This window comes from Odontesthes bonariensis, chromosome 5 (genome assembly GCF_027942865.1).
Source record: "Odontesthes bonariensis isolate fOdoBon6 chromosome 5, fOdoBon6.hap1, whole genome shotgun sequence".
Classification (NCBI taxonomy): Eukaryota; Metazoa; Chordata; class Actinopteri; order Atheriniformes; family Atherinopsidae; genus Odontesthes; species Odontesthes bonariensis.
In genome coordinates, this window is record NC_134510.1 from 20,628,635 (window position 1) to 20,653,661 (window position 25,027).

At 41.0% G+C, this 25,027-nt stretch overlaps 1 long non-coding RNA gene across 1 annotated transcript; it reads left to right on the forward strand.

Moving 5' to 3' along the window:
• The first annotated feature begins 1,798 nt into the window (after positions 1–1,798).
• LOC142379907 (uncharacterized) lies at positions 1,799–9,322 on the forward strand. Its single transcript, XR_012769802.1, has 3 exons — positions 1,799–2,241; positions 7,897–8,638; positions 9,033–9,322. It is a non-coding gene; the product is annotated as an uncharacterized LOC142379907 (long non-coding RNA).
• The last annotated feature ends 15,705 nt before the right edge of the window (positions 9,323–25,027 follow it).

Here is a 25,027-nt window from a genome sequence, read left to right on the forward strand (position 1 = left end):
TGTCTTCTTCTCATTTTTCAGGCAAATAACTGACAATGGCTTTTTAGAAATATTGCTCATATTACATTTCTCCACACTGTAACTGTCTTTATTTTTTTATTTTTTTTAAAAAGGATCTATCCTTGATTAGGTTGACTTCAGAAAGGAGAGATTCAGTGTGTGTAGTTGCTTTATCCGTGTCTTCTGCCTCTGCTCTAACCTGCAGCCTTTCTTTCTCTCTGTCTTTGTGTGTTGGTGCTTGCTTGATTGCAGGAGTGGTGATGGTGCCCTACAATCTGAGCAGAGACCCACCAGCTGCAACCACTTCTGCAATCAAGCCTCCCTGAAATGCTCTGCTTTAGCACCACCATGCCTCCAAAATAAAGACTCTGCAGTCATAGTTCCAGCCTTTTGTTTACTGTGTACTGTAAATTCCCAAATCTTTTGTCTCTGTTTAACTCATATTCCCTGTACCTGCACTTTCCATCTGTCATTGGCAAGAGTAATCAAGCCCTTCTCTGCCTACCTGATAGTAATGTAATATCCACATTAAAACGCAGTAACAAGTTATCACTTATATTGATACATGGACAAGTTGGTGCCCATCTCCACATCATTAGCTGCTATTATTTTAAGTACAGAGGTACATTTTGTATTTGATGGTGGATGGATCAGCCTCAAGAATTTCCCCAGAGAACTCAAGTTTGAGAATGACATGGCACCATTGCTGGTTTTCTTTTTTCAGCCGGTGTCAAGTGAAGTTTAGGCAATAAAACCACATTTAGAGCACTGGGAAAGGATAGTGTTTTGGGCTACAATTGGACATTTAACCTAACTATGCCCATTGACTTTTGTTTTGCATTGATTTACATACAACAATGTCAACTGATAATACCAGTTCCTAACCATATTGTCATAGGCTTTAAGTCCTGAAAGGATTAGAGATAATACAAATTGAGTACCAGTTACTTTTAATGATATTACTGCAACACCGGTGAGGATTTTGTGGAGATAATGTGTGCGATCACTAAACTGATTGAGTCTTTATACAGATTGGGAGAGTTGTAATACAAGAATGCACATGGGTAGATTGGCAGAATTGTAGCTAAATTTGTATTATGAGGAAATCAGATACAATTACAGCCTATTACATTTTAACTAGTAACTCAGCTGATATTCAGCCAATATCGAAAAAACTGCGGGTGAGCTACTTGGCTGGATATCACGGTTCAAATGACCCCAGGTTGAATCTACTCCGGAGTATCGCTTTAAGGAACTGATCTTTACACTTGTTTATATGTTTCATGTTTGGCACTGCATTCTAAGTGGATCAATCAAAATTTTTGCATCTGTTGAAATTAAACTCACCAAAACTCAGCTGTGCCTAAACATATTGAAATTACAGTCATACAACAAATGTGGGCTCAAAGTTGATCACATCAACCGAAACCATTCAAAGGAACCCTCTTTGATATCTTTAGGCTCCTAAAATAAATTAATTCCTCAGAAAGATAACATTAAGGAAAAAATGAATCCATAAATGAAACAAAGTAATGCACTAGTAAGCTTGGCAACATGAAAATGCCTAAACAGTCGTTGAAAACAGCAGTGGTGAATCATTAAATGTTCTCCTAAAGCTCAATTCGCACGGGATAAGTATTACCTATGGATCACTGGTAATTCGCAACTACCCCCGCACCTCTGTAATTTTTTGTGGCGCATTCGGACGGGACAAGCAAAAGTCTGTAATTTACTGAAATCACAGACGTCATGAGCGGATATTCCGTAATTGTCGTAACTTCCTGTTTTGCCCCGTTGTACCTGGTTGTACACATAGGTTGAACACATAGGTGTGCGTTCAGACGGAACTTAAATTACCACAGGACGTCTGTGTTTCGCCGAAATACAGTAGGTAATTCGCGGCGGAATTATTACCCCAAAGAAAAAGAAAAACCTCACAACATCCCGTCAAGTGAATTGCTTTTTCTGCAACGTTTCCAACAAGCTTTTCTATCTTCATAGTAAGTTGGAAAATAACGCGGTTCTTCTTAGGAATATAATAAAGCGCAAACACATGTACTTAAATATGGCCAAATTATAAATGTGTACAACACTATGCTATTCTATAAAATGACAATGTCCTGACAAGGCTGGTCTTTGAGGTGTTTGAGGACCGAAATCCATTTATGGAGGAGCTGAAGAAAAGCGAAAGGCGGGGTACACCCTGGATAGATTGTCAGTCCATCACAGGGCATCACAAAGGTAAATAACCGAGCACACTCACTCCTAGAGCCAATGGAAAAGAATTACCAGTTAACCTAACATGCATGTTTTTAGATAGAGGGAGGAAGCCGGAATACCCGGAGAGAAACCATGCATAAACGGGGAGAACATGCAAACTGCACACAGAAAGGCCCCAGCCAGGTTTCAAACCAGGAAGGCTCTTACTGTGAGGCACCGTTGCTAACCACCACACCACCCTACAGCCCATAAAAAAACATGATGAATGTTAAAAGTGAGACATTTCAATATTTCATGAAAAATATTACTTCATCTTGAATTTGAAAAAGGTTGGGACAGGGCCTTGTTCAAAACTATTTAGCATCCCTTCTTCTTTTCACAACAGATAGTAGACATCTGGGAACTTAGGAGATGAGTTGCTGGATCTTTGGGGAAGCAATGATTCCCACTCAACAGTCCTGGGTGTTCTTTTTTGTATTTCATGCTGTACCAAATGCTTTCAGTTAATTCATGCTTTCAGTCCACTTGCAGGGTCTGATTTCGCATTATCTTCTGGAAATACACAAGGCTTTACCTGAAAAAGACATAATCTAGATGGGAGTGTTACTTTAGAAATAAAGAAACTGTCTAGTTATACAGTTACTCTAGGTGGCATTTCCTTGCTTTCTTCTACTACAGTGAGGAACCTTGGAGGTGCTTTTGACCAGGATCTGTCCTGTGACTCTCACATAAAACAGGTTTCTAGAATTACCTTCTTTCACCTTGGTAGTATAGCTTGGTTTCTCGTGACGTAACAGTGCTGCATCGCGAACGCGCGAAATTCAGATGGATGTCAGGAAGTGAAGTCTGCCCATAGAACTGCTGTGTAAAAAAATTAAGATGCCCCTGTTTTGTGCTGTTTACGGCTGCTCCAACCGTTCTACCCGTGAAAAAGAAAAAAGTTTTTTTAGAATACCAAAGGTTGTCGTACACAAAGGTGAGAAATGTACAAAGCTAACAGAACAACGCCGTAAAAAATGGATTTCAAACCTACGTCTGCAGTCGGGAGGAGCAGAGTCTGTTTACTCTCGTGTCTGCAGATAACTATGTTAGATAACTGCTAACTTTGTTTTTGTGGCTGCGTTTATATAGCATTGGGGTGTTGTTAAATACTCATTTACTTATTAATGATTATTAAGTTTCCAGTAGTCTAATATGGGCTTCATTGTGACTTTTTAGGCGTCCCTAGCGCTTTGGGTGACGTTGAGTCGGTAGACTGGGCTCCGACGGTCAAGCTCGGTTACGAAACCACTAAGCCGAAATCCGAGGCATCTCTTCAACGAGAGCAAAGGATGAAGCTCAAGGAAGACCAACAAACACGGTCGGCATGTGCAGTGGCTATGTTGGATGTCCAACAGACAGCTCAGAGCCCGGGTATGAGCCCAGATCTGATGCAGACAGCCGAGCATCCAGCTGACAACCCACAATCAGAATCACAATTCAATTCAATTCAATTCAATTCATTTTTATTTATATAGCGCCAAATACAACAAATGTCATCTCAAGGCACTTAGATAGTAAGTCCAATTCAAGCCAATTGGAATTCAATTAATTAATAATAATCATAATTCATAAAATAATCCAATTCGTTCATATAGAGCCAATTCAAAAACAATTTCCTAGCTAAGAAAACCAACAGATTGCACTGAAAACTTTTTGTTTTTCGGTCCAATCTCCCGGCCTGAGCGTGCCTGAGGCGACTGTGGAGAGAAACGACTCCCTTTTAACAGGAAGAAACCTCTGGCAGAACCAGACTCAGGAAGGGTGGCCATCCGCCTCGACCAGCTGGGGTTTGAGAAGACAGAAAGGGGGGGGGCACCGCGACGGCGGCACTGTAACACCATTCAAAGGATATCTGTTGGAACAGGGAAACACGAGTTAATGACCATAATAATATCACATATACATAAAGAGAGTAAAATGAGGAAAGGTGTGTCAGATGAGGCCCCCCAGCAGTCTAGGCCTATAGCAGCTTAACTATGGGATGTTTCAGGATCACCTGAGCCATCCCTAACTATAAGCTTTATCAAAAAGGAAAGTTTTAAGCCTGGTCTTAAAAGTGGAAAGGGTGTCTGCTTCCCAGACATTTACTGGCAGCTTATTCCACAATAGAGGGGCCTGATAACTGAACGCTCTGCCTCCCATTCTACTTTTAGAAACTCTGGGAACCTCAAGTAAACCTGCAGTTTGGGAACGAAGTGCTCTGTTAGGAAAATATCTTACAATGAGATCTTTAAGATATGATGGAGCTCGGTCATTAAGAGCTTTATATGTGAGGAGAAGAATCTTAAATTCTATTCTGAATTTAACAGGGAGCCAATGAAGAGAAGCTAAAACTGGAGAAATATGATCTCTCCTGTTAGTTCTCATCAAAACTCTGGCTGCAGCATTTTGGATCAACTGGAGGCTTTTCAGAGAATATATGGGACAGCCCAATAATAAAGAATTACAGTAGTCTAATCTTGAAGTAACAAATGCATGAATTAGTTTTTCTGCATCACTCTGAGACAAGATGTTCCTGATTTTAACAATATTACGAAGGTGAAAGAAGGCAGTCCTAGAAACCTGTTTTATATGCGAGTCAAATGATAAGTTCTGGTCAAAAATAACTCCAAGGTTCCTCACTGTAGAACTAGAAGCCAAGGAAATACCATCTAGAGTAACTATATAGCTAGACAATTTCTCCCTGAAACGCTCAGGTCCAAAGATAACGACTTCAGTTTTGTCTGAATTTAGCAGCAGACAGTTCTGAGTCATCCAGGTCTTTATGTCTTTAAGACATGCTTGTAGTCTGACCAACCTATTGGGTTCATCTGGTTTTATAGATAAGTACAGCTGAGTATCATCAGCATAGCAATGGAAATTTATGCCATGCTGTCTAATAATGTTACCTAATGGAAGCATATATAAAGTAAAAAGAATCGGTCCAAGCACAGAACCCTGGGGAACTCCATGACTTACTCTGGTGTGTGAGGAAGATTCTTCATTTACAAGAACAAACTGAAATCTATCAGGTAAATATGATTTAAACCAGCCTAATGCAGTTCCTTTAATCCCAATAACATGTTCAAGTCTGTGTAATAAGATACTGTGATCGACCGTATCAAATGCAGCACTGAGATCCAACAGGACAAGCACAGACACAAGTCCGCTATCAGAGGCTAAGAGGAGATCATTGGTAACTTTCAGCAGTGCAGTTTCTGTGCTATGATGCACTCTGAATCCTTGACTGAAACTCTTCAAACAGATTATTTCTGTGTAAATGATCACAAAGCTGAGCTGCAACTATTTTTTCAAGAACTTTAGACATAAAAGGGAGATTGGATATAGGTCTATAATGAGCCAACACTTCTGAATCAAGAGTAGGTTTTTTAAGTAAAGGTTTAATTACAGCAACCTTAAAAGTCTGAGGTACATATCCTGTCAACAAAGACAGATTGATCAAATCCAATATGGAAGCGTCAATTAATGGGAAAACCTCCTTGAACAGTCTGGTTGGGATTGGGTCTAAAACACAAGTTGATGATTTAGAAGAGACTATTGCTGTTGTTAGTTCAGAGAGATCAACTGGGCAGAAGTGGTCTAAATACAAATCAGGTTCTAAAGATACTTCTAAAGCTGCTGTACTTGATGATACATCACTGATAATAGTGGGAAGGACTCCATCAATCTTCTCTCTGATAGAAACAATTTTATTAATAAAGAAGCTCATGAAATCATCACTGCTGAGAGTTAAAGGAATAACTAGCTCAGCAGAGCTCGGACTCTTAGTCAGACTGGCTACAGTGCTGAAAAGAAACCTGGGATTATTCTTATTCTCTTCTATCAATGATGAATAATAAGCAGTTCTAGCTTTACGAAGGGCTTTCTTATACATTGTTAAACTATCTTTCCAGACTAACTGAGACTCTTCTAAATTAGAGGAACGCCACTGTCTCTCCAGCTTTCTTGCAGTCTGCTTTAAAGCACGCAGCTGTGAATTATACCAAGGAGCCAACCTCTTCTGACTGATTACCTTCCTTTTCAGAGGGGCAACATTGTCCAGTGCTGTACGCATTGAAACTATAGTGCTGTCAACAAGAGAGTCAAGTGCTGCTGGAGTAAAGTTTAGGTAGTCGTCCTCTGTCATATCTGCACATGGCAGTGAAGAAAAGGATGATGGAATTAATTCTTTAAATCTGGTTACAGCATCCTCTGATAAACACCTTCTATATGTAAATTTCTTCTCAGAAGCTGTATAGTCAAGTAATGTAAACTCAAAGGTTATCAGAAAATGGTCAGATAAGACAGGGTTATGAGGGAACACTGTTAACTGTTCACTCTCAATGCCATAAGTCAGAACAAGATCAAGGGTGTGATTAAGGCAGTGAGTCGCTCTGTGAACACTCTGAGAAAATCCAATAGAGTCCAATATAGAATTAAAGTTCATATTCAGGCTGTCATTTTCAACATCTACATGAATATTAAAGTCACCCACTACAATGACTTTATCTGTACTCAGCACTAACTGGGATAAAAACTCTGAGAATTCAGACAGAAACTCAGAATAAGGGCCAGGTGGACGATACACAACAACAAACACAAGAGGTTTCTGGGATTTCCACTTTGCGTGGGAAAAACTGAGAATCTGATATTCAAAAGAGCTAAAACTAATCTTGGGTCTGGGACTGATGAGTAACCCTGATCTGAAAATAGCTGCCACTCCTCCTCCTCTGCCTGTGGTTCAAGGAACGTGAACATTTAAACAGTCAGAGGGAGTTGCTTCATTAATGCAAACATGATCCTCCTGCTGCAGCCAGGTTTCTGTAAGACAAAATATATCAATATGATGATCACAAATCAACTCATTCACTAACAGAGACTTCGAAAGGAGAGATCTGATATTCAGCAAACCACATTTAATAGTTTGATGTTTTTGTTCAGTTAAACTTTTTGTTTTAATAATTTCTTTTTGCACAAGAGGATTTGCTCCTTTTGTGTTAATTGATTGGGTGGGTAGCAGCAGGTGGGAAGCTGCAGAGAAGTGTGTAAGACTACAACTCTGCATCCTGGTCTGAGCCCTGGGTTGTCATGTTTTAGGGTGGCAAATAAATTCATCCATTAGATTATCAAGGCAAACTATTGTACTAAAATGTGTAACCAGCATACTATTACATAATACAAATGTGATTATCAGAACATCTAGGCAAACCTCGAATTAAGTTTTCAAAATAGAACCTTCCTCCCCCATAGGTCCATCCCTGAAAGACAGGCCATATGTTTACGCTAAGGCTTAGTATGTGGCCTGTCTGTCGGGGATGCACCTATGGGTTAGGATATCTTCCATACTTAATCCTGTACTTTTGCTGAGTTTTCCGATTGTGTTTCAATAAACCACAATATTAATTGAAATACACAAGTGCAATGTGACTAAAAACTTTGATTACCACTGAATACATAGAACAAATCTGATTAACATATCAACTGCTTTCATAATACATTTTTTAAATTGTAAAGACACTTTGTGGACACCCTGTATAATTTGACCAGAGAACTTGCTTGTTTGTAAAAAGGTTGTCAAAAAATGTAACTTGACAACAATTCACATAAGTCATATTCATGAATGAACTAATTATGTTCCCCACTGCAATATTGCAGGCTATGCAGATGCCGGATGCCAGACTGAGCTAACGATGGATGACATCGAGAAGATGGAGGATGTTCTGAGACAGAACACAACAGAGCTGGGAGATCTTCGGACCAAGGCACTGGACACATAGTTCAACCAGGAGTCCTTCGAGAAAAATGAAGAAAAGACCAAGTTCTGCACAGGGCTCCCCAACTTCTTAGTTTTAATTCAGATTTTTGAGCTGTGCGAGCCCTACATCACCTGTGGCCCTATGTCTGTGTTGTCCAAATTTGAACAGTTGGTTTTAGTTTTGCTGAGGCTGAGACTAAATCTCCCGCTGAAAGATTTAGCTTTCAGGTTCAAGATCTCTCTGCCTACTGCTTCTAGAGTTTGGCATAAAATAATTGACATACTTCATGAAAGGGAGAAAACAGCTGTCAGCATACGAGGTGACAGAAACTAGAAAAATAGCGAATTTGCGTCTTCATGTTGAGAGAGTCATAGGTTTAGTCCGAAGAAAATATCAGATTCTGCAAAGCAGAGCTATGCCCATAGAAAACATGGCAACAAAACCAGGTGAGGCACTAGCGTTGATTGACAAGATTGGGGTTATTTGCTGTGTCTTGTCTAATCTTTCAGAGTCTGTCGTCCCATTGGAGTAAGGAGGAGGGGAAGAGAAGAGGCAGAGGGATAGGGATAATCAATCACTCCAGTACCTGAGCCCTCAAACATGTTGGTCTGGAGCACCTGCTTGCACAGGAGGGGGGGAAGGTGAGTAGTAGTAGTAGTAGTAGTTTCCAGTACCTGACACACATCAGTCTGTAAATATGTTTTTAATATTTTTCTCCACTAGTCCAATTGTACTGGAGATATGTATTTTATATAATAAAATGAATTCCAATGTATAATTGCAATATTGTATTTATTTATTATAACATCCATCCATTATCTATACCGCTGAATCCGTCGATCGGGTCGCGGGCGGGCTGGAGCCTATCCCAGCAGTCAATGGGCGAGAGGCAGGGTACACCCTGGACAGGCCGCCAGTCCATCACAGGGCCACATAGAGACAAACGAGACAAACAACCATGCACGCTCACACTCACTCCTAAGGACAATTTTTTAGAGATGCCAATCAACCTAACATGCATGATTTTTTGGACAGTGGGAGGAAGCCGGAGTACCCGGAGAGAACCCACGCATACACGGGGAGAACATGCAAACTCCACACAGAAAGGCCCCAGCTGGGTGTTGAACCTGGAACCTTCTTGCTGTGAGGCGACAGTGCTAACCACCACACCACCGTGCAGCCTTTTTTATTATAACAATTGTTAAAAAAATATAATCTTGTAAATAAACAACCATGTATTATTATGTCATCTCTCATACAGTATTCATTTAACAGCAGTGCGTAATCACATTTGTCACGACCTGGTTCATGGCCGAGACTAATGACGGGGGAGACACGCACATGCAGTTGCAAATATCAATTTATTTAACTCTTGCCAAAGCAAACGGCTACATAGTGTATATAAAGTCAGTGGTATCAGTGTGTTTGTTGATGGATGGTTGTAAGGTGTTGAATGCAGAATGTTGTAAGGTGCAACGCTAACAGACAAAATAAGGCCTAAGCCAACAAAGGCAAGGCAAGGAAAGGCATCTTTATTTATATAGCGCATTTCATACCACAGGCAACTCAATGTGCTTTACATAAAGACAAGGCATTTAAAAGAACAGCATAAAGCAGCAATTTAAAGAGAAAAAAAATAGAATAAAAATTAAAAACACAGTTAAAAGCAATCAAAGAAGAGGGGAAAAAGAAAGATATAAACTCAACCATAAGCACACCGAAAGAGAAATGTTTTTAACCTGGATTTAAAAGTGCTTACAGTTGTGGCTAATTTCAGTTCTGCTGGTAGTTTGTTCCAGTTGTGTGCAGCATAATAGCTAAAAGCTGCTTCACCGTGTCTAGTTTGAACTCTGGGCTCCACTATCTGACCTGAGTCAGCAGATCTCAGAGCTTTACAAAGCAAGAGACGTGGTGGCCGGGAGGACCAGGAGTGAGAGGGCTCAGGATCCCACAGCAGCCATTTTATAACCAGGTACACCCAGTCAGTTGGGCACCTCACATAACGTTGATCACCTGTGCCAATCAGACCTGCAAAAGACAGGGAGACAAGGAAAAGAACCCTGACAGGCCCAGGAGGCTGTCACACATTACACATGCAGGTTTGTAACTCGCTGTCCCAGTGTTTCAGTAAGTATACTCTTTCTAAAAAAGCACTCAACTTTAGGAATCGCATCATCACCAAATTCAAGATCTGGCAAAATCCTTTCAACAAAAATTTCATTGCGGTTCCACACAACAAAGTCACAGTACTAAGCATCCACAATGTGGAGCTGTGCCTGAACTTGGTAGTAATACTCATCACTCCGGTCCAGCTTGACGTTATCCCCATCATGGATGAGGCAGAAGCCCTTTTCGTCAGCACACGCACGCAGATTGGTCTCATCTTGGCGAGAGTGTGGGCACTAAATCAAATCAAATCAAATTTATTTGTATAGCACATTTCATGTCAGATTTGGACCCCTGCCAAATCTGACCAGTGATGATATGTTTAGCCGCATGTCGTCCTACAATCGCTGGTTGTCTAGATGGTGTCCAGCAAACAACGTGGGCTACATAGATAATTGGCAATCTTTCTGGAGAAAACCTGGTCTGATGAGGAGAGATGGCATCCATCCCACTTTGGAAGGAGCAGCTCTCATTTCTAGAAATATGGATGAATTTATTTGCCACCCTAAAACATGACAACCCAGGGCTCAGACCAGGATGCAGAGTTGTAGTCTTACACACTTCTCTGCAGCTTCCCACCTGCTGCTACCCACCCAATCGATTAACACAAAAGGAGCAAATCCTCTTGTGCAAAAAGAAATTATTAAAACAAAAACTTTAACTGAACAAAAACATCAAACTATTAAATGTGGTTTGCTGAATATCAGATCTCTCCTTTCGAAGTCTCTGTTAGTGAATGAGTTGATTTGTGATCATCATATTGATATATTTTGTCTTACAGAAACCTGGCTGCAGCAGGAGGATCATGTTAGCATTAATGAAGCAACTCCCTCTGACTGTTTAAATGTTCACGTTCCTCGAACCACAGGCAGAGGAGGAGGAGTGGCAGCTATTTTCAGATCAGGGTTACTCATCAGTCCCAGACCCAAGATTAGTTTGAGCTCTTTTGAATATCTGATTCTCAGTTTTTCCCACGCAAAGTGGAAATCCCAGAAACCTCTTGTGTTTGTTGTTGTGTATCGTCCACCTGGCCCTTATTCTGAGTTTCTGTCTGAATTCTCAGAGTTTTTATCCCAGTTAGTGCTGAGTACAGATAAAGTCATTGTAGTGGGTGACTTTAATATTCATGTAGATGTTGAAAATGACTGCCTGAATATGAACTTTAATTCTATATTAGACTCTATTGGATTTTCTCAGAGTGTTCACGGACCGACTCACTGCCTTAATCACACCCTTGATCTTGTTCTGACTTATGGCATTGAGAGTGAACAGTTAACAGTGTTCCCTCATAACCCTGTCTTATCTGACCATTTTCTGATAACCTTTGAGTTTACATTACTTGACTATACAGTTTCTGAGAAGAAATTTACATATAGAAGGTGTCTATCAGAGGATGCTGTAACCAGATTTAAAGAATTAATTCCATCATCCTTTTCTTCACTGCCATGTGCAGATATGACAGAGGACGACTACATAAACTTTACTCCAGCAGCACTTGACTCTCTTGTTGACAGCACTATAGTTTCAATGCGTACAGCACTGGACAATGTTGCCCCTCTGAAAAGGAAGGTAATCAGTCAGAAGAGGTTGGCTCCTTGGTATAATTCACAGCTGCGTGCTTTAAAGCAGACTGCAAGAAAGCTGGAGAGACAGTGGCGTTCCTCTAATTTAGAAGAGTCTCAGTTAGTCTGGAAAGATAGTTTAACAATGTATAAGAAAGCCCTTCGTAAAGCTAGAACTGCTTATTATTCATCATTGATAGATGAGAATAAGAATAATCCCAGGTTTCTTTTCAGCACTGTAGCCAGTCTGACTAAGAGTCCGAGCTCTGCTGAGCCAGTTATTCCTTTAACTCTCAGCAGTGATGATTTCATGAGCTTCTTTATTAATAAAATTGTTTCTATCAGAGAGAAGATTGATGGAGTCCTTCCCACTATTATCAGTGATGTATCATCAAGTACAGCAGCTTTAGAAGTATCTTTAGAACCTGATTTGTATTTAGACGGCTTCTGCCCAGTTGATCTCTCTGAACTAACAACAGCAATAGTCTCTTCTAAACCATCAACTTGTGTTTTAGACCCAATCCCAACCAGACTGTTCAAGGAGGTTTTCCCATTAATTGACACTTCCATATTGGATTTGATCAATCTGTCTTTGTTGACAGGATATGTACCTCAGACTTTTAAGGTTGCTGTAATTAAACCTTTACTTAAAAAACCTACTCTTGATTCAGAAGTGTTGGCTCATTATAGACCTATATCCAATCTCCCTTTTATGTCTAAAGTTCTTGAAAAAATAGTTGCAGCTCAGCTTTGTGATCATTTACACAGAAATAATTTGTTTGAAGAGTTTCAGTCAGGATTCAGAGTGCATCATAGCACAGAAACAGCACTGCTGAAAGTTACCAATGATCTCCTCTTAGCCTCTGATAGCGGACTTGTGTCTGTGCTTGTCCTGTTGGATCTCAGTGCTGCATTTGATACGGTCGATCACAGTATCTTATTACACAGACTTGAACATGTTATTGGGATTAAAGGAACTGCATTAGGCTGGTTTAAGTCATATTTATCTGATAGATTTCAGTTTGTTCTTGTAAATGAAGAATCTTCCTCACACACCAGAGTAAGTCATGGAGTTCCTCAGGGTTCTGTGCTTGGACCGATTCTTTTTACTTTATACATGCTTCCATTAGGTAACATTATTAGACAGCATGGCATAAATTTCCATTGCTATGCTGATGATACTCAGCTGTATTTATCTATAAAACCAGATGAAACCAATAGGTTGGTCAGACTACAAGCATGTCTTAAAGACATAAAGACCTGGATGACTCAGAACTGTCTGCTGCTAAATTCAGACAAAACTGAAGTCGTTATCTTTGGACCTGAGCGTTTCAGGGAGAAATTGTCTAGCTATATAGTTTCTCTAGATGGTATTTCCTTGGCTTCTAGTTCTACAGTGAGGAACCTTGGAGTTATTTTTGACCAGAACTTATCATTTGACTCGCATATAAAACAGGTTTCTAGGACTGCCTTCTTTCACCTTCGTAATATTGTTAAAATCAGGAACATCTTGTCTCAGAGTGATGCAGAAAAACTAATTCATGCATTTGTTACTTCAAGATTGGACTACTGTAATTCTTTATTATTGGGCTGTCCTACATATTCTCTGAAAAGCCTTCAGTTGATCCAAAATGCTGCAGCCAGAGTTCTGATGAGAACTAACAGGAGAGATCATATTTCTCCAGTTTTAGCTTCTCTTCATTGGCTCCCTGTTAAATTCAGAATAGAATTTAAGATTCTTCTCCTTACATATAAAACTCTTAATGACCGAGCTCCATCATATCTTAAAGATCTCATTGTAAGATATTTTCCTAACAGAGCACTTCGTTCCCAAACTGCAGGTTTACTTGAGGTTCCCAGAGTTTCTAAAAGTAGAATGGGAGGCAGAGCCTTCAGTTATCAGGCCCCTCAATTGTGGAATAAGCTGCCAGTAAATGTCCGGGAAGCAGACACCCTTTCCACTTTTAAGACCAGGCTTAAAACTTTCCTTTTTTATAAAGCTTATAGTTAGGTCTGTTGAATCTGATAGTGTGTCTGCTAGTGTGTCTTGTTCTGCCTCCACCTCTGGCACCCTCTGTACTTTCATTACCCCCTACCCGAACCAGGGTTTGAATCCCATTCCCGCTTCTCTTACCTCTTTTATTTCTCCCCCTACCCGAACCAGGGTTTGCATCCCCACCCCGCTGTGACTGGTGTGCAGTTGGTGAGAGGCTGAGGTAGCTTGTGGCTGGAAAAAGATGGTTGTTGTGGTGTGAGGAGCAGATCTATATAGGGAGTATAGGGAATTACTCACTGAGTCTGGTCCTTTACTTTATTTTATTATTTATTTTTTCGTTAGCACAAGTTTCTTGTGTTTACCTTGAATAGGGATGGCTCATGTGATCCTGAAACATCCCATAGTTAAGCTGCTATAGGCCTAGACTGCTGGGGGGCCTCATCTGACACACCTTTCCTCACTTTACTCTCTTTATGTATATGTGATATTATTGTGGTCATTAACTCGTGTTTCCCTGTTCCAACAGATATCCTTTGAATGGTGTTACAGTGCCGCCGTCGCGGTGGCCCCCTGCCCCCCTCCCCACCCCCCCCCCCCCCTTCCCCCCCCCTTTTTCTGTCTTCTCAAACCCCAGCTGGTCGAGGCGGATGGCCACCCTTCCTGAGTCTGGTTCTGCCAGAGGTTTCTTCCTGTTAAAAGGGAGTCGTTTCTCTCCACAGTCGCCTCAGGCACGCCGCTCAGGCCGGGAGATTGGACCGAAAAACAAAAAGTTTTCAGTGCAATCTGTTGGTTTTCTTAGCTAGGAAATTGTTTTTGAATTGGCTCTATATGAACGAATTGGATTATTTTATGAATTATGATTATTATTAATTAATTGAATTCCAATTGGCTTGAATTGGACTTACTATCTAAGTGCCTTGAGATGACATTTGTTGTATTTGGCGCTATATAAATAAAAATGAATTGAATTGAATTGAATGTACAAACAGTTCAAAGTGCTTTACATAAAATTAAAGCATTGCAGCAGGGAGTGCAAGAAGCATTAAAAATACATAAAATAATATAAAGAGAAACAAATAAAATCATTTAAATTAATTTAAAAACAGGCAACAGTCTAGATAAGTTAAAAGATATTTCATGCATAGACACATGAGAAAAGAAATGTCTTTAACCTGGATTTAAAAATGTCTACATTTGGTGAAAGTTTAATCTCCACTGGCAGTTTGTTTCACTTGTTTGCAGCATAACAGCTAAATGCTGCTTCTCCATGTTTAGTTTGGACTCTGGACTGGACCAGCTGACCTGAGTCCTTGGATCTAAGAGCTCTGCTGGGTTTATATTCTCTGAACATATCACAGATGTATTTTGGGCCTAAACCGTTCTGGGATTTGTAAACCATCAGCAGGCTTTTAAAATCTATTCTGTGACTGACTGGAAGCCAGTGTAAATATTTTAAAACTGGTGTGATGTGTTCAGATCTCTTAGTCCGGGTTAAAACTCTAGCAGCAGCGTTCTGGATGAGCTGCAGATGTTTAATGCTCTATTTGGGAAGTCCAGTTAAAAGAGCATTACAGTAATCAAGTCTACTGGAGATGAATGCATGGATGAGTTTCTCCTGGTCTTTTTGGGAGAGTAAACCTTTAATTCTGTTGATATTTCTGAGGTGGTAAAAAGCTGCCTTGGTGACAGCTTTGATGTGGCTGCTGAAAGTCAGATCTGAGTCTATCAACACTCCGAGGTTACGAACTTGGTCAGTGATTGTAAAGTCCCGAGTCTCAAGATATTTACCAACGCTGACACTCTTCTCTTTGCTACCAACCAGAATGATCTCAGTTTTGTCTTCATTTAATTGTAGAAAATTCTCTCTCATCCAGGTGTTTACTTCCTCCAGACACTGACACAGTACGTCTGCTGGGCTGCAGTCGTCCGGTGACAGAGACACATAAAGTTGTGTATCGTCTGCATAACTGTGATAATTGATGTTAAAATTCTGCAATATCTGACCCAAAGGGAGCATATACAAGTTAAACAGAAGAGGTCCAAGAATTGACCCCTGGGGGACTCCACAAGTCATGGCCACTCGCTCAGATTCATAGCTGCCAATTGTAACAAAATAACTCCGGCCTTCTAAGTAGGACCTGAACCAGTTAAGGACCGCTCCAGAAAGTCCAACCCAGTTTTCCAGCCTGTGCAACAGGATTCTGTGATCTACAGTATCAAACGCAGCGCTGAGGTCCAACAGAACCAGGACTGAAACATTACCAGAATCAGTATTCAACCTAATGTCGTTTAACACTTTGACCAGAGCTGTTTCAGTGCTGTGATGACGTCTGAAGCCTGATTGAAAGTTATCAAGACTTCCACTTTCATTCAGAAAGTCGTTGAGCTGGTTAAATACAACTTTCTCAATAATCTTGGATATAAAAGAGAGATTAGAGACAGGTCTGTAGTTGTTCATCATAGAGGCATCTAGAGTTATCTTCTTTAGGAGTGGCTTAATGGCAGCTGTCTTTAGTGACTTGGGAAAAATGCCTGATGCCAGTGAGCTGTTAACTATTCGTAGGAGATCACTTTCTACTGAGGTAAAAGCAGTTTTTAAAAAGTCAGATGGTATTATGTCCAGAGAACAAGTTGTTGATTTCAGCTGCCGAACTGTTTCCTCTAGGATTTTTAAATTAACAATATTAAATTGTGACATAACGTCAGAGTTATTTCTAGGTTTTAGACACAGATTAGTTTTCTTGTTTGTCTGTGTTGCGTTAATGTTTTGTCTAATTGTTTTGATTTTTTGGCTAAAAAAGTTGGCAAATTCGTTGCATTTCTCAGTGGAGAGGAGGTCTGGGTTTGACTGTTTAGGAGGATTTGTGAGTTTTTCAACCATAGCAAACAGAGTTCGAGAATTGTTGACATTCTTATTAATCATTTCAGATAAATGCAGCTGTCTGGCCTTGCACAGCTCATTGTTATAACTACGCAGGCTTTGTTTGTACAGCTCATAGTCAATCTGAAGCTTTGATTTCCTCCATTTACGTTCTGCTTTCCTGCATTCTCTTTTCAGGTCTTTGACCGTAGTGGTGTTTCTCCATGGGGTTTTCTGTTTGATCAAGGTGCTCTTGATTCTTATCGGTGCAACAGCTTCCATTACATTAAAAATTTTCAAGTTAAAATGATCCAGCATTCCTTCAACCGACTCTGCGCTCATTGTTGGTAACATAGCTATGGCCTCCCTAAACTGAGCACTTGTTTTCTCATTGATGTACCTCTTCTTAACTGAGAAGCTGGTTGTTTGAACATTCTGAGTAAAATGTAAATCAAATAAAATGCAAAAATGGTCAGACAAGGCCAAATCAATAACCACAACAGAAGAAATATCAACACCTTTAGAAATGACCTTGGGTGATGTGGAGTAAAGGGTCTGGTGAGGGGGGAGGGCTGGGGGTTGTTTGCCTCGCTGCTGTGTCCTTCAGTCTAATCTGTACAGTCATGTTTGGGTTTGCCGTCCCAACAGCATGACGTAAATGTGCACCAAGTAATCTGCATCCAGTTCGATTGGGATGCACGCCATCAGCTCTGAAACGCTCCTTACAGTTCCAAAAGATATTAAAGTTATCAATGAACTTAATCCCATGGGCGATGCATGCATTTGACAACCATGTGTTCAGGCCGAGAAGTCTGCTGAAAAGTTCAATTCCATTACCCACAGTAGGAATGGGGCCAGAAATGGAGACCCGGTGTGCTGCATAGTGACACAGTCTCTCCAACAGCAGAGAAAAATCCTTCTTCAGGATCTCAGAGCCAGTCTCCCTTCTCAGAATATCAAAAGACCCTGTGTGGACAATGATCCTCGTGCCATCTGGATGAGTAGACATAATGGTCGGCAAAATATCTATCAGTTCCCTGACTGATGTATCAGAAAAAGTTATATTTTCCGTCTTTGCCATTCTGACATGCTGTGTTATAGAATCCCCGATTAGATTGGTCTCTCTATTCCTTTTTGTGTGGAGGTGTCGATCGCTTCTGTAGTCCTCACCTTGGTTGTGGGATTTGGACTTCTCCTGATGATCTGGTTAGCCCTTGGCTGAGGTTTGGGGCCATTTATTTTGTTTGTCTTCATGTTTGGGTTACATTCATCATCACACACTCTATTTTGAGTCAACGGATCGTATCTATTGTGCAATAGAACTTCAGGTGGCGGAGTGAGTGCTGGAGGTTTAGGTTTCGTGCTGGATTTACCTCTGCGACGGACAACATGAGACCAGATCCTGGCTGGGGTTGATGATTTGGGTTTGGCACCAACACTGTTCCAGTGGGAGATATCAGTCGGACCGTCCGGTTTGGAAGCTTCACCAGATATTCCAGTGTCATTTGGACAGATCCAGGGAAGTGTGTCAGCCAGGGCTGCAGTATGAGATTCCACATCAGCTGTGATCCCGTGTAGAAATATCTGAGTTAGTCCTTTGGCACATGAAGGCTCCACAGCCTGCGCAGGAGCTATAATAGAGTCAATAAATTCCTCGTCGTTACGAATGTCTTGCAGCGTTTCAATCCTCTTCTCGAGCTGTGCTACCTTCGCAAAGAGTAGCTCACACTGTGTGCAGCTCACTGATACTGCAGGGTTAGGAGACATTGTTCTGTCCGATTCTCTTTGTAAACAGGAGGGCTAATACCGTTTACAAATATATAATTAAAAGAAAAAGAATAAAAGAATAAAATTATATCCAAGACTTGTAGAAAGAAGTAGAATGATTTAAAAGCGAATAAAGCAATAAGCAGCAGGAGGAAGCAGGAGGAAGCAGAGACACGTCTGCACTCTTCAGAAGCAGGAAGTAGACTAAAATCACATTGAGAAGGATGTGAACAATAGATTAGCCCCAGAGGTATATATATATATATATATATATATATATTCAAAACCCCCATATTTTGTTAAGCGGGATCGCAATAATGTATAAAAAATATTAAATATAAAGAAAATCTCTAATCAAACAACAATTTCGCGACCCCCCCTGCAGTATCTCTGCGGACCCCCTGTTGAAGACCCCTGGATTAGCCAATTATTTTCTGCCTTTTTGCTCAGTTCACTGATTCTTATGGAAAGATGACAGGTCACAGCATCACTGGTGGCCTCACTAGTTCGTGTTGTAGTACTCGAGTCCAGGACTTGGACTTGAATCAGACTTGAGCATTCTCTTCTATGGTACCTCCTTTCCTAACTTACAATTACTTAGCACTACTTGACTACAACAGAGACTGTAATATTACCTTAATCTCACAGATGCCAGTTCCATGACAGTCACAAGTGACAATCCCATCAGGGGAGGACCCCATGTAGGGCCACTTGGGGTTCAGCCAAAGCCCACTGTCCATACATGAGAAACCTGCATGCTCCCGACCAATCAGCTTCTCATACGCTCCTCTGGCTTCTGCTTCATGTTTGCATCCATAACTGTAAACAATACACATGCACATGCAAAACATGAAAAGGAAATTATTACTTAGTATTGGATGTGTAGAGCCAGTTCAGTGATTTAAATGCCATTACCCTAACCCCTATACTTAGTCCTACTCCTGCATAACCCTGGCCTTATAACCCTATAACTAATGTTGACCCTTCAGGGCTGTCCATACCATAAATTAAGTATGAAAACAGTAAATGTTGAGCTTCATAGTATGGACTCTCCTCCCACTTCATAGAACACTTTTTTAGTTGCAGTTCTTAATGTGGACAGCATCAAACCCCAAATCTTACCTCTGCCTTACCCTAATTCAAACCCTAAATACCTTGTAGCAGCTTTGGTGAACTGTAATTCTTCTTGGTAGCATATGGCCTTGATCAAACTCCTAGATGGTTGCTGGGGATCGGTCTTAACACATTGACTCCCAAGTCACGTAAAACTACGTTTTTACTGCCCATGCGTTGGCTCCCATATGGTAAAATTACGTTTTTATGGTTTTTTTTATGGATTCTGAATCTATACATTCTAATGCACATTCTGTGTGATTTTTGTAATTATGTGATGAACAGAACTGACATAGATGGCAGTCAAAAACTGGTGTCATCATCTGGACATTTTGATCATTACGCCAATGGCTTTGCGTCAACTCAAGAACAATTTTGATAACGCTGCCTTGATTGTTGTGCATTTCCGCATTTTGTCCAATCGCACGTGTCGGTTTCCAGAGGGTGGCGGTAAAGTAACATAAACAAACAACAAGAAGGAGAAGAAGACACGCGACAAGACTAAAGGCGCTAGCATGGTTGCCGCGTCTGTCACGGCGGTGTCGCACCGTGATGTCAAAATGACGTTTCAGGCATGGCGCTTGCCTTGAAAAGACGGCGCAGCGCGTTGTCGTGCACTAGTCGATTTTTGTAACTTGGCGGCGCCGAGAACAACGAACCGGATGGACCGATGTGAGACCGGCTCAGTCAGGAGGTGCGTTTGTACAGCAGCTGTACGACACTGCAGTGAAACAGCACAGGGAGCACATAAAGTCTCAAAACTGGTGCACAGAGATTGGCAGAACTTTGGGGAAAGAGGGAGAGTTCTGTAAGAATGTGTGGAAGAAGCTACGGGACAGATACGTGAAGGCAAAGAAGAGGGCAGAGACTCTGTTGATGCCGGGGGCTTCAAACCTTCACCTCTATTAACTGAATTAAAAAATTAAAATGATCCAAAAACTGCAGCAGTATCATTAATTACAGTATTCTTGCTCTTGACAGCGGCATTGTTTTCTGCTCCACTTTCGTGGTTGTAGAGTAGCGGTAACCTTAACGTAGCAGCGCCACCTCTGTGACGGAGAAAATTGCAACGACTGGCGCATCGACTTGCGCCACTATACATGGCGGGCACGAAATTGTGACGTCATCAACACCGCTCGCGCAAGCAGACGCGGCAACCATGCTAGAGCCTTAAGGAGGCGGTCTTATGAACATGTAAACTCCTTTGACACAAGGACACGACGCAGATCCTCTGACCCGGATATGTATCTAAAGTGCGACAGGCTGAAAGAGCGCACGTTTCACAAAGCCCCGATATCTCAGTTTGTTTTTGATTTTGGTAAATACCCGCCTTGGTTTAGCTAAGGATAGCTCGCTAATGGCGGCACCTAGAGACACGCAGTTTTGACCCACAAAGAGTTTAAAGTCTCAGCTTTCAAACGAGCCATAACATGTTTCAGTGGCCCTATCACATAATATGCTGTGACTGTACAAAAAACGTCAAAAAATGGTTTAGAACGCTGGGAGTCTACGACATAATTCCGTAAACACAGCCGGTATTCAATGTGTTAAGGACTTGTTTTAGCTTAGAGACAGTTATCCGTCCAGCTCTCTGCCTAAACCAAATGACGCTTGCACTCTGACTTCGAGTTGCCCTCTCTACAGACTGGACCTGGGACAGGGTGAGCTCTTCCAGCTGGAAATCTTGGCATAGCTCTTCAAGGTCTTTGGGGGGTAGCTGCAGTGTCTCTGGTGTCCTGTATTCAAGTAACGTTTTTGGAAGCATGCTAGATATGGGGATGAAATCTTTGTAGTACGGCTCCCTAGCCATCAATGCTGCACTCCTTGGGAAGATTTTCTTCAAGGTATCAAAAAACCTAGCATAAGTTTCTGACCCTCTCTCTATTCTTGGTCATGGAAGTGATTTCCCAACCTTGTTCATAGTTGTCCTGCCATCGATGGAACAGTCAAGCTTTTTTGGGGGGGGGATTTTCCATAGGAGAAGTCAATCTGAGCTACTGGAGCAGCAGGAATCTGAAAATAAGTTGGCACAAAGAAGATCATTAAGTCCACATTTCTGTGGTCCATTTCTGGTTTGCTGTGAACGTGTCACCCTATCTTTTTTTTTAACATGTGATTGCATCAGCCACTTGCACTGCTCAGTTGTGCAGGAAGCTATATTTCTCATCTTAACCCCAGCTTCAACGGAAAACAAAACTGCCCCAACGTGAGAACATGATTCTGAAAGTCTGTGAATAGAATACACATTTTTTTTTTTAACCTCAAATACAATTTACACCAGGGACAACATGCAATCTATATCAGCACATTTTCAGACATGTATGCTTGTCTAGATGTGTATGTATGTGCAGTTTGTATTTATGTTTGTGTACATTAAATGTGTGATCCCTAAGCTACTTGGAAACTGAATGTCCCCCTGGGGATAAATAAAGTGTATATCTATATATCTATCTTTTGATGTATCACTTTACACTAATAAACATGTTTATCCCTTAAAGGTGGGGTATGAGATGTTTTCTGGAGCATTTTTTATCATATTGTCTGAAAACCTCCTCACGACCCCATTGCACCCACTAAAATAGAATGTTTGGGGAAAAAAAAAAATATTTTAGTCCATTGTAGAGGGTGTAGCAAGAGGAAATGTCTGATCAATAGAAGTAATGATGAGAGTTACTTCTATTGGATTCTGACACGCCAATCAACTTCGCTTCTCTTCATTCGCACGCTGACGCTGTTAAAGTCAGAATATAATTGAAAAAAATCTTCTCCTCACAAATAAAGCTCTTCATGACCAAACTCCATCATATCTTACAGATATCATAGATATTTTCCCAAGTAAACAAGTAAACCTGTAGTCTGAGAGCAAAGTGCTCTGTACAACTGAAGGTTTAGTTCAGTCTGAAGGCTCTGCCTCCCATTCTAAAAGTAGAATGGAAGGCATAACCTTCAGCTATCAGGCCCCTCTCTTGTGGAACCAGCTGCCAGTATATGCCCATGAAGCAGACACCCTTTCTACCTTTAGGATTAGGCTTAAAACTTTATTTTATAATAAAGCTTATAGTTAGAGGTGACTCCGGTGACCCTGAAACCCTATACAAATAAAATTGTAAGAGCTTGAATAAGGGCAACTGGACTTCTTTTTGGATCTTGAAGATGTTTAACCTCTCATCCGAAAGGCTTCTTCAGTTCTGAACTAGATAGTGGGGAGTATTAGTTTATAAGCAGAGAGGGTTGTTACAGTCACAAGTTACTGAATTCCCTGACCAAAATTCATGTCGATAGAGTCATTATCACCTCTGAATTGTCTACCTGTCTGAAAAGGGGAGTTTTGGTCACACTATCCAAGGTGTAAATGATTGTGAAACTGCTTGGGGAAGAGAGACAACGCTGCATTGTAGGTCCTGGGAAGGTGATATCTTAAACCGACTCCTTTGTTTTACCAGTTTAACATAGAAGGCTTCCTTGACTCCTCTCTCAAACGTCTGTCTTATCTGTCCAGATTGTGTACATTACTGTCCTCAAAAGACTTTCCCTATTCCTTGAGTTGTAAGTGCACTGCTGAGTCTTGACCGGAAGAGCTGGCTCTCCTATGTTGTGCCATGTGCTTGTGGAGCTGTTTGGACTCTCCTATAAAGAGGTCTGCACACTCTTCTCTGCACTGCACTGCACCCATTCACACCTTGGATCCTGTGACCAAAACTCGCCCTTTCAGGTACTTAGAAATACATACTCAGTGATACATGATACTCCCCAATATCTGTTTAGAACTGAAGAAGCCTTTTGGATGAGAGGTGAAATGTCTTCAAGATCCAAGATGTCCAGTTGTCCTTATTCAAGCTCTTATGATATCCTTCTTTTATCTGCATTTGTGGATGGTATGGCAAGCTGCGTTCACAGACAATGATTTATGGAAGTATTTCTCAGCTCTTGCAGTGATTTACATGACAAAACCGTGCATGTGCTTGGTTTTGTGCTTACTGTGCTACTCTGTCATCAAGGCTTTCTTGAAAGCTTATAGTTTCTGTATCCTGATCTTACCTCTGTTGGGTCTTGTCCATGCTTTCCTTTGGACTTTTGATAGCCTTCTTCTTCCGCCAATTCTTTACAGACATTTATCACTTTAAATCTTCTCACCAATGTGTCTTTTGATATTCTTTTCAAATCCTCAACTCTGTTCTAGATGCACATTTATCCCATGCAAAATATCAGTGGGAATGGCTCCAGCAGCTTATTTACTTCTCTATAAGAACCTCTTTATTTTCCCTCTTTCCACACCCTATTTCCCCATAACAATTTTCAGATTTATCAGCCTAGCATGAGCTCCCGCTGTCCTACTTTGAGCCTCTCTTCCTGCCTCCCCAGTAAAGATGGTGTTGGAAGAGGGCTGACCTTCTAAGGAAAAGTTACAAGCAGTTCTTACTTCAGAAGTCCAAAGGTGATTTTTATTCCCCATTAACTAATCTGAGAGATCAGAGAGCATTAGGATATATTATTAACCTGCACGCATAAGTCACATTGTGAAGCATCTCTTTTCCATGCAATCAGACACTTGAAAAGTACATCCATCCAGGTGTGTAGATGACAACTGTAGAGGCAAAAACTGTTTGCTCTATGGTGAGCAAGTAAAGAAAACAATGAGTCTTTTAAGATTTAAGGAATTTATTACAGAATGATAAATCAAACTAGAATGAACAACCAGCAATAGTCAGCAATGATCATCAAACAGAGTCAGAGACCAAGTCTCACCGCGCGGCCGAATAGGGTGCAGCCTCTCTCAACCTTGGGGGTTTCAAGAGTCTGGACAACCCAAAATCTGATAGTGCACATGAGTTGGCTTCATATAAAGCATATTCAGTGTTGGTTTTCAAGGAGAAGTAACCTATGCCACTTCTGGTTATCCCTTGGAGCAGACACCCCTCTCTTGGGTTACACACCTGACAGGGCATTGTAATGATTCTGTTGCTCGACAAACCTTCCATCCATCTAAGTGGCACTGCATAAACTATGTGCCAGGTTGTTCCCAGGTATAACATTTACATATACATAAAGGGGTGAGGTATTACTTGTAGGTGTCCCATACTGACAACAACTCAAGGCTGTCCTTTTACACGGAACATCTGAGTTAGATCTACCATCTGCAGCAATGTCCACATTTCAGACTACCAGAGCTCCATCTACAACTAGGTCTTAAGGGATATGCCAGCATGTATTTGCAAACTTATTTGAGGACAAATTAACAAATCAATTTCACTCTCTTGTAGGCAATTACAGAAGAGTTGCTTCTTAGAAGTTATGCCACGTCTATCTTGGGGGCTGTTTGGCCCACCAAACAGCTGAAGACTATTCCCATATGAAACAGTTTCTACAGCTGGTCTGTGGATCAAGCATCTGACTTCACACCTGTCAATAGTTTAGGATGGTCTGTATGACCCAGCCTTTGATCCTGGTTAAGACTGCACTCCTGTTATCACAAGTCTCAACTATAAGGCTTAGGAATATCAGTGACTTTTCTTCTGCACTCTTCCTGGATGTCCATCAGCAAAAATTTAAGTGCAATGGAACAAAG